The sequence below is a fragment of the Crocuta crocuta genome, unplaced genomic scaffold (genome assembly GCF_008692635.1).
Source record: "Crocuta crocuta isolate KB4526 unplaced genomic scaffold, BGI_CrCroc_1.0 scaffold31, whole genome shotgun sequence".
NCBI lineage: Eukaryota > Metazoa > Chordata > Mammalia > Carnivora > Hyaenidae > Crocuta > Crocuta crocuta.
Window position 1 is genome coordinate 1,351,109 of NW_027528362.1, and position 20,764 is coordinate 1,371,872.

Genomic DNA, 20,764 nt, shown 5'->3' on the forward strand with positions numbered 1-20,764 from the left:
AGTTGGTCAAATGAGTGCTACATGTCTTCATTCCTTACCAATTTTCTGTGTACATGTTCCATCAATTGTTGAAAGATTGGAATGTCCTAAATAGTTCTAGATATGTCTATTTCTCTCCTCAGTTCTTTTACTTTATGTATTTTAAATTTTTGTTATTGGGTACATAAGGATTTCTTATTGTTGTTGCAAGATAAGTGACCATGGATTGCTTGCATTTTTGTTCATTTTCTCAACAGAGGAAAAGTGTTAACAATTTAGTGTATCTTTGTTTTTCTTGGTTTTCTCTTTTTCTTTTCTTTTTGTTTTTTAATCCCTTGCTATCTTGTAATGTTTCTAAGCAAATAGCTTGATGGGCCATTCCACATTGCTTTTATTTTGCTTCATTTTTTAAAAGATAGTTTTGCTGAGTATAGCATATTATGTTGGTAGTTTTCCCCTTTCAGATTAAAGATGTTGCTAAACTACTATTTGTTTGCATTATTTCTGACCCTGCTGTCATTCTTAACTTTGTTTTGTGTACATAATGTTTCTTTTTTTCTTCTCTGACTGGTTTAAAATTTTTAAATCATTAACACTACTTTTAAATAATTTGATTACATTATGCCTTGCTGTAATTTCCTTTATGTTTCATCTGCTTGAACTCTTTGAACTTCTTTGAAAATTTTGGGCCATTATTTCTTCAAATATTTGTTCTTCCTCAACTCCTTCTCCTTTCTGGGCCTGTGTAGTAGGCCACTTAAAGTTGTCCCATAACTCACTGATATTGCTCTTGTTTTATTTTCTTTTGTTCTGTGTATTTGATTTCAAATTGTTTCTATTGCTCTGTCTTCAAGTTAACTGATATTTTCTTCTACAGGTAAAATCTGATAGTAATTCTCTCCTTGTGTTTTTTTTCACCTCTGATAATACAGTTTTTATTTATAGAACTTCAATCTGAGTCTTTTGAACATATTTCCCATGTCTCTTAATATGTGCATATTTTCCTTTATCTTCTTAAACATAGACCTTACATTTATATGAGCTTTATAATGTCATCATGCACTAATTTTACCACTGATATCTGCATTACTTTGCTCGGGCTGCCTTAATAAAGTACCACAAAATAAGTGGCTTAAACAATAGAAATTTATTATCTCACATTTCTAGAAGCTAGAAATATAAAATCAAGGTGGCAGCAGTATTGGGATTGGCTCCTTTTTGAGGACTATGAGAGAAAAATCTGTTCCAGGACTCTCTTCTTGCTTGAAGATGGTAATCATCTACCTGTCTCTTCACATCATCTTCCTTTATGTCTCCAAATTTTCCTTTTAATAAGAACACCAGTCATTTTGGGTTAGAGACCACCCTAATAACCCCATCTTACCTAATTATATCTGCAACAATCTTATGTCCAAATAGCTTCACACTCTGAGATACTAAAAGTTAGAACTTGAACATATGAATTTTGGGGAGGACACAGCCTAACCTATAACAATCTAATTTCTGGATCTTTTTTATTGATTTATTTTTGTTCTTGTTATGGGTTGAACTTCCTGCTATTTTTAATTCAAAATATTAATTTTTAGATTCAATGCCAGATGTTGTAAAATTAACATTATGATTTGCTGGAAAACTATAAATTTCCTTAAATAATGTGGGGCTTTGTTCAGTGTTACACTTAAGTTACTTTGTTACTTAAGTTACAAATAATTTGATCTTTGTTTATGTTTTATTTTAACCACTTTAAGATTCAGAACAATTTTTATTCTGGTTCTCATTTGCCCCACTACTATGACAATACCCTTCCAAATATTATATTTGATGATCCAGGTATTAGATCTTTCTACTATGGCTGCTGAGAAAGAAACTAGTTTTGGCTCTATGTGATCACTGGGGGCTGGTCCCATCTGATCCTTCCTGCTATCTTTTTCCGGCCTCATGCAGTTTTTTCACACACTTGCACTGGACAGTACCCAGCTAAAGGATCAAAGGGAATCTTCTGTAGATTTCCAGAGATCACTTTCCCTCTTCCTCTCTATAGATAGATAGATAGATAGATAGATATCAATATATAAATATGTAGATGTTATAGATATCACATCTCCATTACTCTTCCCTATGAGTTCTAGCCATCTAGGACTCTCCAAATTCTGCCTCTTTGCCTCCTCAACTTAGGGACTCTCTTGGGTCCCCACCTGCATTACACCCCATGAAATATTTCAAGGCAGTAAACTGGAATAATATTGAGTCTCATTTTGTTCTCTCATTCCACTATGGCTGAAGTGAAAGTCTTCAAATTTGATGTTATATTTTCACCCACCATTTATTTATCAAGTGACTATTATGTGCCAGGCACTGCTTTAAATGCAGAGGATGCAAGAGTGGTATCTACTGTTCTCAGCCAGAGCCATTTCAGTAAGGCAGTGAGAGTGAAGGCGCCACTGTAGTGAGTTGGGTGAATGGGAAATAGCACATGGAAGGAGTGGATAGAAGCAGTGATTGAAAAGATGGTGCAGGGCCAAGGCTCAAGTGGAATGTAAAGGCCATGGAAAGCTTTTGTTTTTGCAGCAAGTTCTTCAGAAGAAAGAGAAGTGAATTGTGGAAAGTCTGCTTAGAAGGGTCAGTATATAAGGAGCAATGGCAGCTGGTGAAGAGAGGTGCTTCTAGGGAAGGCAGGAATGGTTGGTCTAAAAAACATCCGTGCTGGGGGTAGCCACATGGGAAAGAAAGGTACTTCTGAAAAGATCAGGCATGGGGACCCATTATGGATTGAATTGTGTCTCTCTAAAATTCAGAGGTTGAAGTCCTAGCCCTGAGTACCTCCAGATGTGACATTATTTGGAAATAGGTCATTGCAGATGTAATTGCTTAAGATGGGGTCATATTGGACTATGGTGGACCTCTAATCCAATATGTCTGATGCCCATATAAGAAGAAGAAATTTTTACAGAACATGCATGTACAAGGAGAATGCCACATGAAGATTAAGGCAGAGATCAAGGTGAGGTTGTAGACACTGTCAAACCCCAGGGAATTAGGAGAGAAGCCTGGAACAGATTATTCACTAGCACCTTCGGAAGGAACCCAGTCTTGATCTTGGACTTCTGGCCTCCAGCACTGTGAGGCAATACATTTCTGTTGTTCCAGCAAGCCAGTTTGTACTACTTTGTTACAGAAGCCTGAGCAGACTAACAGGGTACCAGACATGGTAAGTCTATATGTGAGAGGCAAGAAGTCAAGGCTGTTCTGACGTGGTAGTTATTTCTTGTACTAAGATGTTGGCCCCCACATCATCTTTGGGGAGTCCATGGTGAGGTGGTGTGGGGTGTTTAGAGATGAGTGGAGAAGACTTGAAATAGCCACTCTGAATGATGGAAGGCAGCAGTCTAAAAGGAAATATGAGGTGGCAGAAGTGTATTCAGACCCCAGTTGGGTTTGGATCTCAGTAATTTCCATTTTTTTAAAAAAAATAGCTCTTCCAGTGGCCTGGCTTAGCCCAGTGTGATTATTTGGGGAATATATTCTCCACCGCTGAAGTCTAAGCTAACTATCTTTTCCTGCCGTGACTGCCTTTTCCTAGGCCCTGAATCCTTAGCAAAGGTACAAAGTAATAAAACTATTTTATTCATAGGAAAGGTCATTAAAATTACTGAGCAAGCTGTTTGCCCATGTGACTCTCACGTTCTTCCTACACCAAGAACTAATCCCCGGGGTTTAGCTGATAAAAACCCATGACTAAAAAATGTTTTTGTCTTTCATCACCACCTCTCTAGGAGATTGGATGGCTCTGAGCTGTACTCTGGAGCTGAAATGTCTCCTCAAGGCATATTTCTTCACCCTTAAGTTCAAGATGTCTTCAGAGGCTTGTATTCTCTTCCCCATGAATATGAATCAGGCCTCAGCAGGGTCTGTAACGAAACATTCCTAAGGAAATGTGGTAACACGGCTGATGGAGGAAACATTTCCATGGAAAACCTTGCAAGTGTACATTTTTCCTCCATGAAGCATCAGTTTCTTAAGGTAAAATATGGCTATGTGTGTGAATCATGTGAAACTCGTGTGAAATACAACAGAGAAGATGAGACTTTGATTTTTATGAAATGTGTATTATTCCCACTGCTTCCGAAACCAGTTTTATTAGATTCTATCCTCTGAGTCAGCAGCTAAGTTCAGAGCCTGCCAGAGAAGGTGATGAATTTCTCAGACATACTGCAGGGGCAGAACTCTAATGTCTGGGCAATATTCATTAGGAACATGGAGAAGAGTAGAGCCGGAGCACCTCCAGGAAGAGAAAGCGCTTGAGGAATGGTCAGAGCAAGGGCATGAACAGCAGTGGGCTCACAGTCTGTGCTGGCCTCAGAAAGTTCCTTACAATGCTTATGACAACAGCCTCACCTCCCCACACTGAAGAAGTTAACAGCTCAGACCTTGACGGTGAAGCCTGGCTGCCTAAATGCCCATGGCTCAGTAGGATACCATCTGATTTAGAAGGCACTTAGTGGTAGGTTTGGAGTCTAACTTACCTCAACTCCAGTGGAAGCAGGTCCAAGTTCGGAGCAGAAGTTACTCCCACCTGGCATATGTAAAATGTTTTCTTTTAGGGGGAGAAAAGGAAATGGTATTCTTGATCCTCACTCTTTAGCAGTGACCCTGTGTGCTCATACATATACCTCAAACTCAGAGCATTCATCTTATTCAACTATGCTCTCTCTAAACTCTAGTTGGACCATAGCAACTAGACCTCAAAGGTACACATGAAAGCATGGAATAATGAAGCTGCCGCATAACTTAGAGATGATCTAGCCAGTTCCCTCCACCCCATTCACTCTCCCATAGACACAACCACCAACACTATCATCATCATTATTTTACAGAAAAGAAAATACAAACTGAAATCCGGGGCTTAAATAACTTGACCACATGGTTTACTAGTGGTAAAACAGGTATTAAGCCTTAATACTTGATTCTATATTCAGAGATCTTTCTCTTGCACCCCTCAAAAGGGCCCAGAGCCTAGAAAAAACCCATTAGAAAGAAGGGTCAACTAGAATAGACTTAGTAGACACTAAGGACACAAAAACAGCGCTACCTCCGTATTAAGAGGCATGAGAGCATGCATAACAGTCTCTTCTAATCTAGTCAATTTCTATTGAAAGGAATTTAATATGATGGATTTCAGTTTAACTTTTTCTTTTTTAAAAAAATGTTTTTAATGTTTATTTATTTTTGAGAGAGAGACAGAATATGAGTGGGGCTGGGGCAGAGAGAGAGAGAGAAACACAGAATCTGAAACAGGCTCCAGGGTCTGAGCTGTCAGCACAGAGCCCAAGGCGGGGCTTCAACTCACAAACTGTGAGATCATGATCTGAGCCAAAGTCAAACACTTAATTGATGGAGCTACCCAGGTGCCCCATGATAGATTTCATTTTATTTGTACTTTATAATTTATTTCAAAACCATCTCCTCCACTAAATTTCACTTCATTCTTAGCAAAAAAACAAAACAAAACAAAAACAAACAAACAAACAAAATTTTGTGAGAAAGAGAAAGAAAAGTTTGGTATGATTATCTCCACATAGGGATGAGAAAAATGAATGTCAGAGCAAAGTGATAGATCCAGGTTCACGAGGCTAATAATAATCATTAGCACCAAGACTGGATCTGAGCATTTTATCGACATTAAGCCCAGGATTGGCCCACCATTCAGCAGACAATTGTTAAATTCCCACTGTATATCAGCACCTGTACCAGACCCAAAGGCATTTGATATCTAACTAGACGGTACCTGATTTTGAGGACTTGGAAGCCAGGTGGGGAATTAGATAAGCAAACTAGTGAATTATGTTCAGTGAAAAAATTATTTTTAAAAATATTTTTAAATTTACTTTGAGAGACAGAGAGCAAGTGTGAGTGGGGGAGGGGAAGAGAGAGAGGGAGGGAGAGAGAATCCCAAGCAGGCTCTGCACTGACAGCACAGAGTCCAATTTGGGGCTCAGTCCCACAAACCGTGAGATCATGCGCTGAGCCAAAATTAAGAGTCAGACACTTAACAGACTGAGCCACCCAGGCACCCCAGTGAAAAGAAATTATTCACTTGCGTCCACCAAAGAAGTCATTTAACTATTCCCTCACCTGCAATAATAACTCCTTTGCAGGGTTATGGAGAACAGATGCAATGTTATTTTAAAATTTCATTTTGCTGTGCACAACATTACAAAACAGCTCAGAGAGCAGGCACAAGGTGCTAACATTTGAGGGCGGAGAGGGGGAGTCTGGACAAAACAGAAATTTGTTTCACTGCTTCCCACGGGTTCCTACAATGCCTCTAAGCCCCTGTAATTTTCAGGGGTAGGGACCAAAGCCCGCGGGGTGCTTCCACACGGATAATAGATCTTGCAGAGATCTATTCTAATTTGGAATTTGCTCACATGCTGAATGAATAAGAATAAATTGCTTACTTTCTCTGATTCTGGGCCCCTGAAGGGTAGAAAAGCATAATTATCCCAATAAATAACATGGCATTATAAGTCAATAATGGGATGGCACCTTCCTGGCAGCCAGACCGTAATCGTGTGAATTCAGACCTTGAGTTTGCCAAGGTGCTTGTTACTGCAGGGTTACTATAGACTTATTATATTCTTTTGGTCTTGAAAATGCCTGTCTCTGCAGCTGAGTTCGTTAGGTAAACAGCTGGGGTAATTGATAGTGTGAATACCATTTCATTTCCTGCTGCTCTAAAAGAATTTGCTCTGAGGGGGAAGAAAATGACCAGTTCTGCCACTGTGAGTTCTGGCCAGTTTCCTTGAGGAGCACGCATTAGCCTGAATGTCTGCAAGGTGTGTTTTTTTTTTTTTTCCCTTGAAGAGCGAAGAACATAGGAGGGGCCTCTTAGTTCCTCCTTCTCTATCATGGCAGGGCTGGAGATCAAGGTCAGATCTCATAGGGCTATGAAGAATTTTACAGAGATCTCCCCAGTCCTCACTGGAAAGCCTTGGGAATGCAACGTGGGAAGAAAAATGTCATGGCTTTGTGCATCTTAAAGCATATTCAATTTGGGGATGATGCTCTTTTGAGAAAAAGAAGGGATATGAGATTCTACCGAATGGAAAGAAATACTTTTTCCCCAAGTTAATTCATCAGTTTAAAGCAGTTCCAATAAGAAACTCAGAAGGATTTGTTTAGATTGACAAAATTATTCTATAGTGTATCCAAAGAAAAAAAAGAAAAGAAAAGATAAAATAGTGGTCAAATTTTACATAATCAAAACAATAAGATGTGATTTATGCTTGCAGAAAAAAAAATATACTACCAAGTATCAGTCATTCAACAGTGTGTTTCTGGGACTAAAACAGACCCACTTGTCACTGGAAATGAACGACCCAAGTGAAAAGAAACACAAATTCATGTGAAAAACGCAATGCAATATAACATTGTTTTATATCAGAAATGGCTATCCACAGCTTTCGCCTTCTTAGGTGAAGAGTTTAGGAGCAACAGCAAACGGCTGGTATAAGTATTATCAGTGGGTAGCAAAATATCTATTATTAACTGAATAGCACAGAATGTCTGGAAAGGAACTTCCAATTTTGTCCTCTGTTCCCCGCCCCCTTTACTGCAATGAAAGAGGCATTTTTTAATAATGATACTAAAGGGGCAAGTTACATAAGTGGAAAGAGTGCTTGGTCTACAAAAAATAAGTTAAAAAAAGGAAACATTTGAATTTCCATTAAAAAATAATTTAAGTGTACATATTAAACTAGGAAAAGTATTTAGAACACATATTATAAAGACTTAATGTCCCTGGTATACAAAGAGTCTAGCAAATAAAAGGAAAAGATAAAAATGCTCCAATTTCTTCAATGGACAAACAACCTGAAGAGGAAGTACAGACACACACAAATACACCAGCCCCGATATTCATATACACAAGCATGTTAATGTCACTGTTATATAAAGGCAAACAGTAATGACATTTTTGCTCATGGAATTGGCAAGCTTAATGTATACTCTTAATAATCACTGTTGAGGACCTGGTAAAATGAACATCTGATAGAAACATAAGTTGATACATTTATGGATAGCAGGATGTTGGGAATTGGGGAGTATATTCATGGGTTTGAACCCAGCAAGTACTCTGCTTGGCATTTATCCCATGGAAATTATTATAGATATTCACAAAAATTGACAGCTAAGCATTTTACACATTGTATTTATAATTTAGAAACAATAAAAAGGTCTATAATAGGGGACAGGGTATGTAGCACAAACATACAGTGAAAAATTATGCATCTATTGAAAAGCACAGGATAGAAGTATATTTAATGATATGGAAAATACTCTTCCATAAATTACTTGGAAAAAAGGTTTACTTGCCTACACAATAACGATGATTGTCCCTTGGTGGTAAGATTGCTGTGATTTTTTTTTTCTTCCTCCTTTTTATGCTTTCATGCCCTTTCTAAAGTTTCAACAATGAACATTTGATGATTTCTAAACTAGGAGACCATGATAGTCTTATTCCCCTTCTAGAATCCTAATGGAAAAACCCAAAGTCTATTATACTATGGACCTCAAGTGGCCATCTATTTATTTCATTATGGAGGTGGTAGTGATCTGTGTCTGCCTATAGCGATTCCCTATTCTTCCTGTAATTAAAACTTAAATAAATAAATAAATACACTTCTGCCACACTGGTGTTCAGTCCCAGGACTTCAGAGTCTTTCAGGTAGAGACTATTCCAATCACAGCTGCCGGGGTGGACCTCGGCCTCTGACCTTCTCCCAGCCAGGTGGCTGGATCATGCGTGAGCAGGTGGCATAGGTCAGTCCATCAGATCCTATCAAGCTGGTCCCAGGTTTTCTGGCTGCGTGACCAGAAAGAAGGTACTCTCTTTTCTGTCCCATTGGACTTTGGATCCCTGAACTGTCTCCAGCAGCCACTGAAAAAAAAATCTTGCCAAAAAGAGGAAGATCCGGAACAGAGGGAGGGATGGAAACTCAGTCCTCAGGATATCACCTAGGTCTTGGATCAAATTATGCCTGAAACTTGCTGGCCCCTCCCAGCCAAAAAAATTTTTTTAAAAAGTTAAGGGAGGAAAAAAAAACCCCACCAGTATTTCTAACCACTTTGGGCTGGTTTTGAGTTGGTTTCTATTACTTTCAAATGAAAGAGACCTGGTCAGGGGTGCCTGGGTAGATCAGTCAGTTAAGCGCCTGACTTCAGCTTGGGTCATTGATCTCACAGTTCGTGAGTCCAAGACCTGCATCGGGCTCTGTGCTGACAGCTCAGAGCCTGTAGCCTGCTTTGGATCCTGTCTCTCTCTCTCTCTCTCTCTCTGTCTCTCTCTCTCTCTCCCTCTCTGCCCCTCTCCTGCTTGCACTTTCTCTCTCTCTGTCTCTCTTTCTCTCTCTCAAAAACAAAAAACATTAAAAAAAAAAATAAAGGAAAAAAGAAAGAGATATTGTCAGCACAGAAGTCAAAGAGCTCATAAAAGATCACTCAAAAATGCACCAGGAGGGGCGCCTGGGTGGCTTAGTCGGTTAAGCGTCCGACTTTCGCTTAGGTCATGATCTCGCGGTTCGTGGGTTCGAGCCCCGCGTCGGGCTCTGTGCTGACTGCCGGCTCAGAGCCTGGAGCCTGTTTCAATCTGTGACTCCGTCTCTCTCTGACCCTCCCCTGCTCACGCTGTCTCTCTCTCTCTCTCTCTCCTAGAAATAAATAAAAATATTTAAAAAAAAAATGCACCAGGAAAACTTTCAAGGACTGGGATAAGGTGTCCAAAGTCCAAAAGAATAGCTCACCTTTTCCTCTTCTCAGCTGAAGCATCCAACCAACGTAGCTAAAGGGACTCAATAGCCTTCCCAGATGAACTCTCTCCACTTAACTAGTTCTCATATAAATAAGGAGCACTCACCAAAAATTACCAGAGACCTCCGAATCTCCCTACACCACTTCTTGGGAAGCACATACTTCATTCGGATAAACTCTGTAAGAGATGGGGCCAGTGGATCTGCTGAAAATGGATAACTTGCGATGTCTCTTGCTAATCATGACTGTAACCTAGACCAGTGCCTTCTGAACTTCAATGCTTTACTAGTTAAGAGTTCTTCCAAGGAAGCAAAGCCACTCTGAGTAATATAGAGTAAGGGGTTTATTATACAAACTGCACCTATTGTAATTATGGAATGAGCTGGGAAATAAGATCCGGAAAGGGGAACTGGAGAATCAGAAAGGTCATTAAGGAAACTTCCTGCATGAACAAGTTGGAACTTTCAGGGAAGTGTAGGAAGCCAGTGGGAAGGAGAAGAGATGCAGAGGTCTGTGGAAGGCGTTGCTGCCCTGTCTGGAGTTCCTTTGATTAGCAGGGCTGACAGTCAGAAAGAAGACCTGGGTGTGCAGGTAGAGGGGAGAAAGCAGGGAAGAGCTGGAACCCAGCCACCTGAGCTTGCAGAGAGTCCAGCTAGGGGGACTCCAGAGCAGGGCGATGCTACTTCAAGTCCATCCTGCTCATCTCTCGCAAAAGTTTTCTTTTGGCCAACCCTAATTTGGGGCAGTCTTATCCAAACTGATACCGTTATAAAACCACCACAGTAGGTGCCTGCATGGCTCAGTTGGTTAAGCCTCTGACTCTTGGTTTCAGCTGTGGTCATGATCTCATAGTTTTGTGAGTCCAGGTCTCCATCCACGCTGACAGTGTGGAGCCTGCTTGGGATTCTCTGTCTCCCTCTTTCTCTGTCCCTCCTCCACTCACGCTGTCTGTCTCTCTCGAGATAAGCAAATAAACTTAAAAAGACAAAAAACAAAAAAGCAAAAACCCACCACAGATGTGTATACAGTCCACGTGGAGAATCTGTGAAAATGTGGATTCTGACACAGATGCACCCGTGCTCCTGGCCCAGATGCACTTCGAGTAGCAGGTCTTGGTCCCTTTGATGAAAATTAAAGAAAAAAAAAAAAGGGCAATAATGAGGGGCAGAATGAGGGAGGTTGCTCTTACCAGCTTCACTTTATTTTCTTTTTAAAATAGCACCTAAGCAGTCCTCAAGAGAAAGTAGAAAATTGGCTCACTTGTGATCATCAAAGGACAATTTTTTTTAACTTTCTTAATCTCTTGCTTGGTAATACATTAAAGGGGACTAAGGAGAGCCATGCTGTCTGAGACTGGATATTCGGGCTTCCCTTTGATCCGAATGGCCCTTCAGCACCTGGTATCACACCAGTTCCCGGCAGGGTGCTGGTCTCCGTCCTTCCTCCTCGGATCAAGAGCAAAAAGGCCAAATTCGGAAACCTCCTGTTAGTGCCGAAAGGAGATATTTTTTGTGCATTTCATCAACTTGCTTCTTTGTGAGAAGCTGCCCCAGATTTTGATTTGTGGAACCCATGACCAGGTAACAAATTAGGGCACAAAGATCACATTATATAAGAGATGAGTTATGAGAGCAATAAGCACGTGTAAATAGCATTTACATATTTAATGATCATTTTATTCTATGGCAATTTCGCATTAAATATTCAGAAATTATGTTCTCTTTGCTCATGCAAAAGCCTTTTGTCAAGTGCATTATTATTATTCTGGGAAAAGAAACTCTCTTATGCCATTATGTGACACGTGATGGCATTTAAGCTCTCATTTCTATGTCAGTCACCTGGAAGTCCTCACCTCAGCCTGTCTTACAGGGTCACCTTTCCTTCTAATAGTGAGATGAGGTGGCTGGAGCCTCGCTCCCCCACGAGGAAGGACCCTCATTCCCAATTGCTCCATCCCTACCTCACACAGGCCAAGGTGATTCAAGGGCTTTTGCCAATTCTTCTTCCTCTTTTTTTTTTCTTCTGTGCTTTATTTCAGTTTCCCCTGAAGTTTGCGTTCTCTGACTATTCATTTCACTTCTCTTTCACCCCTGTCATCAACCCAAACACAGAATGCTAACCCGTTTCAGTTTTATTGTACTTTTCTCTCAAAACACCATTTGCAAAAGCCACTTGCATTTAGAGAGACTTTTTATTGACAAATTTGGTGGTAGAGTGAGTGAGGGTGACGCTATAAATGACAGTAAAGCACGGTGTGACAGGCAACTTTAAACACAACTTTGGATACTCCCCAAGCCCCAAAGGCACTGATTCCCTTACATGTCCATTCTCCAGCAGGGCACCCCATGCATCCCGGTGATGTCCTGTCACTTACTGCTTACAGCTTCTCCCACTTTACAAGGCCCGGTGAGGTGGCTTTCTCTGGTTTGCCCTGACTATCCGCGTTGTGACTGGGTGCTCACTCCCTCCAGCTGAAAGGACTCATCAGGTATCTCACTACAGATGAACAAATTTCTTCACCCCATAGAAAGGAATCCTGCCACCAGCCGGTATGCCAGCAATGGTTGGTTTTTGCAGGTGGGGGCGGGTGTGCTGGTGGCTCTGCTACATTTTCCTCTCGGAAAAATCTTTGCAGCCCCCATCAGGGTACCTACCCCTCAAATTCTCAACTTGAAGTGATGTGTAAGGATGGCAGAAAGAAACACATTATTTATTTGGGGAACTCGAATAATTGTTTATACCGATCCCCAAGAGAAAATGGTTTATATACTACAATGTAGGCGCATCCACCATATTTTGTAGACCAGACCATAAGTCCTGGTTGGATTTCACCCTAACCAACATTCGTGGGCTCAGAGGCAGAAGTCTCCTGCACTGAGGCTTTGAAGTTCTGTGCCCAAGACATTGATTCCAATATAGAGGCTCCTTGCTTTTCTGTGTCATACACATGCCATTGCTGTAGCAGATTGTTGGTGTGTTCCTGCCATGTTTCAATATTATCCTTTCCAATTTCTGTCACTCTGAAGATAATCCCCAGACAGAGGTTGCATACAGCCTGCATCAATGGGCTAGTCCAGTGGGATCCTTCTCCAGATCAGTCTGAAGCCTCCTACTATCAAAAAATAATTTTTTTTTTCATAAGACATTCTGTGACTATAGATGTTGGGTTATATTGTGTTATCTGAGCAATTTTCTGGTTAGCTTCCTTCCTTAGACTTTAATTAGGCATCCTGTATTCTCAAACACAGCATTCTTTGCAAAGCTGAAAGACTAGTTTTGGGGGAGTCTCCAAGTATCCATCTCAGGGTTGGGACTAGGGTAAAGCAAGTGAGGGTACTTGCTTCAGACATAAAACCGGAGGGGGCACCAAATGCCTCAGTGATCAAGATCAGTAGAAGTTTTGATAAATACTATTTAGTGCAATACACTAAACAATCAAAATGAAACCTAAAACCCATGATGCACATGATACCAAAGTTTTAAATAAAGACAGGATTAGTACTACCGATTTTTCCTTTGCCTCAGGCTCTAATATGTTTAGGGACACAGCTATGATTGATTCTGTCTTTATTTAAAATGTTGGGGGGTGTCTGGGGCACTCAGCCGGTTGAAGTCTGACTCTTGATTTTGGCTCAGTTCATGATCCCAAGGTTGTGGGATTGAGCCCTGCATTGGGCTGCACTCTGAGCATGGAGCCTGCTTGGGATTCTGTCTCTCTCCCTTGCTGGCATATTCTCTCTCTCTCTCTCTCTCTCTGTCAAATAAAAAAATAAAATTAAATAAGTAAACAATAAAATGTTGGTATTTTGTTGATCACAGACTTTTGTTTCCATTCTGATTTTTTTTAATACTGCATTAAAATAGTATTTATCTTGATTACAGAGTTTTTGGTGTCCTAGGTGTGTACCATGCTCACCTCACCCCAACGAAGGTTCTGGCCTATCTTCTTTTTGGACAAAATTCAGGACATAGCCCAGCCCAGGCCCTAACCAGTTAAACTGCAGAGCATTATGCTGGAATACTCTTTCCTTAAGATTTGAGAGCAATAACAGGGTTTGGCAGTGAGGCAAAACTGAAAACTTAATTTTGAACATTGGACATCTTGGTTCTCACTAGAGGACCACTCACCTTTCAAGGTCTCCCACCTGCTGACTTTGTGTGTTCTTTCTCTTCTCATTTCTTGGATGCTTCTTTGGCTGTCTTTACATAACTACAATGGCAAATGAAGGAAACTAGTTAATCAAAACATGTTATTTAAGTAAGAGGAATTTAACAACCAGTGTTTAAGTTAGCATTTCTTCTTTTCTCACTAAGGCACATTGATTTAGCTAAAATTTGTGTCTGCCCATTAGTGGCAGGCACAGGTAATACAAAGATCAATGAAATTCACACCTGGCCTTGAGGAGCTGATTCTCTCTCCCAGTGGTCCTCATCAGGCCTTACCAAGGTCTCTACCCAGACCCAAACAACCTGATCACTGGGGGTGGCTCCCGGGTATCTGTGCTATGTTAAAGTCCCCAGTGGATTCTGAAGCACAGGGTGGACTGAAAACAGCCCTTCTAGCTGAAGAACAAACACAAATAATTGCCAAAGAATAAAGTGTGTTATAACAAAGGCAAAGTGGAATGGGAGCGAAGTGGAAGGAACATTAGTTCTGTCTGGAGGGATTGGGAAAGTTCTCATAGAGGATGTGACTCGAGAGAGACCTTGAAAGATGAAAAGAAATTGCTCAGCTACTATGTTGGACTATGAACACTGGAGAAGTGTCTGTTTAGTTCTGGTACAGACAAGAAATTGCACCAATACCAATCAGAAATGACCCACAGCTTGCTCAGCAAGACATCAGTCCTGCAGAATACCTGTGCGTGTGGAGCGGGGGGGAGGGGGGGCTCGGAGGAAAGGGGTGAGAGGGAGAGGGAGGTGGGGTTGAGGGAAAGGATGGGATCTGTGTACCTGAGGTGTCTTGAAAAGACTGCATATTTATTTGCCTTCTGGGAATTTCATGTTCTATATTAGTGTATTGAAGTCTCTAAGGAGTCCAACAATAACATTTTTGAGAGTAAATGGATTTAACATTCATTTGGTCAAAAATATTTTCTTTGTTGATTTGCTTTGTATTGTTTTCATGGAATGTCTTAGCATCCTAGACCTAACTAGATACCATGAAACATACCTAGAAGTATTATCAGAGACCAGGGATTCCCAATTGCTTCTCTGCAGAGCAGCTGTTCCAGAATGAGGCTCCATGGTGACCATTATTTGACAAATAACAACAAAGAGAGACTGACCAAACTTCCACCAGCAACTGTTGGTAAATAGTCTTTATTTTTATTTTTTATCTCCCATTGTAGTCCATATAAATACATTTTAATTTTTGCAGTCGTAATTTAGGTGATATTTTTGTGTTCTTCTTTTCTCACTAAAACTTAACTGCAAATCTCTTTTCTTCTGTTACATGGTTTTAATAGTTACATGGTTTTAATAGTTATTACTGTTAATGACCCATTATGGAAATAGCAAAGTTTACATACCATTCCCCTTGTGTGACACAAATGCTCACTCCTGTAGTTCTACAATTATAAATAATTTTGCTGCAAAGAACAGGTAAAACTATATTTTCTTTTCTAGAATTATTTCTGCGGAATAAATTCCCAGCAGTGTGATAACACAGTTATGAGATCTGTATTATTATCCTAATGGAAATATTCGGTCTTCATGGAATTAGTAAGTTTGCTTCTCTGGAGTATGGTAAGGAATGGATGAGAAAGAGTTGTCAAGCCACATTCTACATGATTTACTGGCTGAAATCAGATTTCCCAGTAGACAGACTCACAATACAGAAATACCCCTCATACTCAGAAAGAATAGGGCCTTTATAACACTTTTTCTTTTACTTTTGTGTCTATAGAGGCAGAAAGGTGCATATTTGAAACTCCATAATTCTCAGACAACCTGCCAACCTCTGTCTTTGCTTTCTCCTGGTCTCCTTGACCCTGGGAACCCTTTTTTCCTGGCAGGGAAGCACTTATATGCTGCTACCCACTTTCCAACTCTGGAACTGGAGATAAATGCCAATTTGGAATCTATCTTTCGAACAGGGAACTGCCTGTGGCTGAAAAAGGCTTTAGCATTCTTAGATCTGCAGTTATGAATTCCAGCTCTCAACACCCTAAAGAACAAAAAACAGAAAAAAATAATATTTCCTTGTGAAAATGAATCTCAACAGAATATAGGTATATGGATATGGCTGCAATTAAACTTTGAGCTTGTGTTACCAGTAAGAAAAAATTCACAATAACCATGATAATTTCAGTGGCTATTCTGATGCTCTGGAGTTGGTAAAAGTGGTACATTCTGGCTTATAATTCTTAAACTCTGCAGAAGGGTTTCTCCACTCTGGAATGCTGATTTGCCATACCCTGAATCAATGTTTTAAAGGAGCTGCTAGTTTGGGCTTTGCTCATCCATTTGGCTACAGGGATCGCATACCCCTTCCATTTATGGATTTGGTGACAACTCAGTTCTTTCCTGAAACTTCTGGTGGAAACACAATTTTAGAGGTGGGATAGAATCTTCAGTGTGGGCCATGAAAGCCACAAGAGTATCTCAACTCATGTGGCCACAAAAGGGACATTGAAGTAGAAGGGTATCATGTGTATTTCACAAGTGTCAAGACACTCCTGTAGTCTTGCGGGTTTTATCTGTTTGGTTTGTGTCTTTATCCTTCTGGAGAATCTTTTGGCTGAAATGAAACAACTAAAAAGAAAATGTGCATAGACTGAAATAGGAAAGTAAGGAATAAACTCGAAACAGAGCATTTTGTGGGGAATGCAAATATAACATAATCAAAGTGATTGAAAACACACACTTTACAACATCACACAGAATAACAACAAAACAAAGTTGGAAACATGGAAGAGAAAATATAAGCAGTTTAGATCATCAAATTAGGGCATACAACATTCAGCTAAAATTACATTAAAGAAAGAAAGAACCGAGAAAATGGAGAAGTTATCAATAAAATACGGTAAGATTTCTGAGAAATGAGAAAAAATGAATCCTTAGCATAATTAAGGCAAGGACAGCAACACCTAGTTGTATCTTTGTCAAATGCCAAAACATTGCATTTTGATGAAATATCCCTGAATGCTCCAGGGACAAAAAGCAAAGGGTAAGGAGTCAGAATGTCTTTGGACTTGTCCATGCTACTATTACAAGCTTAGCAGATCATGGAGCATCACCTTCAAAGTTAAAATGAGAAATCATTTTCAACCCAGAAATCTATACCTGCCAAGTATCAATAAAGTATGAGAAGGGACCATAAAAGTGAGCTCAGATATGCGAAAGTTCTAATTTCCCTCTCACTCCCCTCATTTTAGAAAGCTGCTGGAAGTTATTCTTTGCAAAAGAGACAGGGCTGGATGATCACTGAGAAAGCAGGACAGATGCTGCTGGGCTGATAGGTTCTCCAATGATAGGCCCCCGAGGCAACATGTGCCCGTGCTCCCCAAGAAAGATTTGTGAAGTGTGTTTGGAATGTTGCCATCTTACCACAAATGCTGGAAGACTGATGCCATGTCAGCTTCTTTTGGGGGCCCAGATGAGACTAGGAGTCTCCTTCTGAACTGCAGACAGGGGAAGTGAATTTCAACCAAAAAGGGCTCTGCACGCACACATCTGTTAAGTAGGTGGGCCCAACCTGGGCCTTCCCATTGAGTCAGCTCACAAAGCAGAGGGGAGAGAAGGAAGATGCATCAACTTCTGGAGGAAAGGTGGCAGAGAGCTGGAAGGTTGGGAATTCCAAGACAGCAGTGCCTTCTCCCCTGCTGGATACTGTTCTCTGCTCTCAAATCTAAATTCAGGGCTCATCAGTGACTTCTGTAATGGCACAGGGCCTGTTGGGGGAGAGGTGACCCCTAAGCAAATCTGCTTAGTAATCACCTGTGCCTTTTTTGTCCCTCCATTCCAAATTTCCCCCTCTCACCCTCCAGATACCCTAGGAATCTTGGATGTCCAGACTTTGACTAACCATCACTTATGCTCACACATGTCCCGAACGCCCCTCAACACACCTCTTCCCCCATTCCTGTCCTCAGTTCTGTACCACTGGTGAAATGATCTCTCGCTTCTTTTCCTTCTTACCCCCCCATCCAGTCGGGGAAGAATGATCGGTATTCTGGTTCATGAACTGACAACAGCTGTCAGAAAGAAAGCAATTCAATTAATTTCAGTCACCGAAGTGCAGCTCCAGTTGCCTGAACGTCAGGCAAGGGGGTTCATCTGTTGGGATAGAATTACCTGCCTGGTGACTTACCAAGAAGGTGGAGAGATCTGTTTGCCTGTACCCCTTGGGACTCCTAGAAACTAAGGCCCTAGAACTTGAGAACCAGAGGGAATCTTTGAGCTTTTCCTATTTATCTTCCTTATTTTACACAGCTGAGGGTAAAGGAGTCCAAGAAGAAAAGCCAACCGCAAAGAACTGTTTGGTGGCAGAACCAAGGAAAAACCTGTTGACCTGACTCCCTTCAGTGCTCTGTTTCGGTTTAATGCCGTCTAAAGACTGGAAGCTTTTTCTGACCCCATCCCTTGCCTGTCCTCCATGTCCCTAGAGAAATGTTCCCACAGATCCCTATATTTAGAAAAGTATTTACAAACCACATAATATGATTATCTTCTAAAAAATGGTCTCAGACTACATCTTGAGTAGGAAAAAATGGTAACGTCCAACTCTTCGGTTTTTTGTTTGTTTGTTTTTGTTTGTTTGTTTGTTTGGTAGAGAGTAGAAGCTACCAAAAAATGACTAAGATAGATGAGAGTGGCTTTTTATCTACAACCTCATTACTGTACTCTAAACAGAGCATGTCATAATGTTAATCCAATGTCAGTCATTTATTAAATCAACACTAAGCAAGCAGGCAAAAATAATTAGCACAAAATATTCAGTAAGCTCAGAGGGTCTGGTTCTTGGTCCTTTTAAATGTTCTGGCCTTACTTTGCATGAAATGTTCTCTTGAGCCAAACACCATGTTGCAGACATAGTATTCTGGGATGTAAAGTTAGTCAGATGTCCAGAAATACTCCTGATGGTTAGACAAAGGACCATTTGGGGATATCAGGGGTTATGTGTACATAAGGAGACTACCAACGTCACTGGGTTCTATACCCCTGCCATGTGAGATGTGGGGGACACAGGGAATGTAGAGGTGTCTCCAAAATATCTTGAAACCCTTGAATTTTACCAATGAGATCCCAACACTAAGTCCTCATACAAGTCAATAGATTAATATTTTTTCACCAATAAGATCCCTTTCTGACATTTGGTACACAAATGAACACTGGGTTGATTAAAATTTGGCTATCAGAGATACATGTTGTAATTGCCTCCAAAATGTGTTATTTTCCAATATAAGGCCAGCTGACCTCCCTCATACTGTATACTCTTGGGTAAAACAGTCAATTGCACATAGATTAAAACTATACTAGTGCATTTGTAAGTCCTCCCTACTGTAGTACTTTAAGGTATGTTTTGTACTTCATGACAGGGTAGAATCTCCTGCCCAGAGTCATGTCTTCTCAACTCAACATTTTCAGGGCTTGTCTTGTTCCATTCCTTTGTTTGTGTGATGGTTTAGTTGTGGTTACTAGTTGATCTGGCTCTATAGCTTTATTCCCCATGATCAGAACATGAGCCTCCCTTAGAACACAGCCCCAGGAAAGCCTTCTCCAAGGTCATAGATAGTTTACCCAATTGGGAATTGTCTCCTAGAAATTAACATAGGTTCTTAGGGGGTGGGATTTGGAATCTCTGAGTTTCCACCAAGCTGCTAATTAAATTATTTTCATCATGATCCATACTGGGAGCTTTTTGCTTATGATGTAGAATAATAAGTATAATACTGGGCGAAAACAGAGTAAAGTGGTCACTATGGGACTAATGGTCTCACAATGGTCCAAAAGGAATTGTCTATATCATTTAGAATCTGAGTGGCCACTAACCCATGTTCACATGCACAGCAAATTATAGCCTAAAGTCCTTGGACCTCAACCTGCCATGCTCCAGCAAATACCTCCCCCACAGATGAACTGATGTTGAATGACACAACTGGAAATGTATTCCTTCAACCTACACTCTTGCATTCCTTGAAATGCAAATACCCCCAGGTTTGATATCCACCAACAGATCAATGGGAAAGATAGATTTTTGTGGAGAATGGGGAGCCAGACAGAGGCCCTTGTCTGTACCCCTCAAATCAAACTGTATTTGCCTATTTTCTCTGCTTGCTCGTAAGATTTGCCCTCATAAAGAAACAGAGCCAAATCCTCTTACTCTGACACATCCAAATAATCTAACCTTGTGATCAGGATCAAAAGGAGTTCAGGTGGATTTGTACTCCACAGGTATAATATTTGCCTTGTCCGATTTGTCATTGTGCACAAACATAGGCTATTACTTTTATGGCCAGCAGAAGGGCAGAAGCCAAAGCTCCGGCAGAGAGTAAATAATATATTCCGCAGTGACGGAAGAAGACATTAAAAGGCTTATAAGCAAGGAGTCGCTGTTTGCAGAACCCATCCTTGTGATTTACAGCATTAATGCTTGGTGCACACAGCCCGTCCTTATAATTGGAGGCTGGTCTTTCTCAAAATGAGGAAATTGTGGTAGTTTTAGAGGCTTTATTGGGATCTATTGTGTGTGAAAATGCACACTGGAAGGAAAGGGGCCTGGAAAAATGGCACTTGCGGCCCACTGCACTCAAGAGTGTGTTTATCTGCACATAGTCCATGACCCCTGCCTTACAGGCACCCTATGTAGGTCCCAGGGGACTGGCAGAATCAATTCAGATGCCAAATTCAGACTCCGGTCTCCAGGCGCTCCACAAATACCACACAACAGGCCTGCCTACTCACCACAACTCCTCCCCACACTGGGCAGCTCTAATCAGGTTTGCCTAACCATGCAGCCCTGGGAGCTGCAACT

At 40.8% G+C, this 20,764-nt stretch overlaps 1 long non-coding RNA gene across 1 annotated transcript; it reads right to left on the reverse strand.

Moving 5' to 3' along the window:
- Nucleotides 1–1,262: 1,262 nt before the first annotated feature.
- LOC144223252 (uncharacterized) lies at nucleotides 1,263–15,013 on the reverse strand. Its single transcript, XR_013332632.1, has 5 exons — nucleotides 14,960–15,013; nucleotides 13,915–13,996; nucleotides 10,798–10,905; nucleotides 4,503–4,552; nucleotides 1,263–1,304 (listed from the first exon to the last, which is right to left on the reverse strand). It is a non-coding gene; the product is annotated as an uncharacterized LOC144223252 (long non-coding RNA).
- Nucleotides 15,014–20,764: the final 5,751 nt, after the last annotated feature.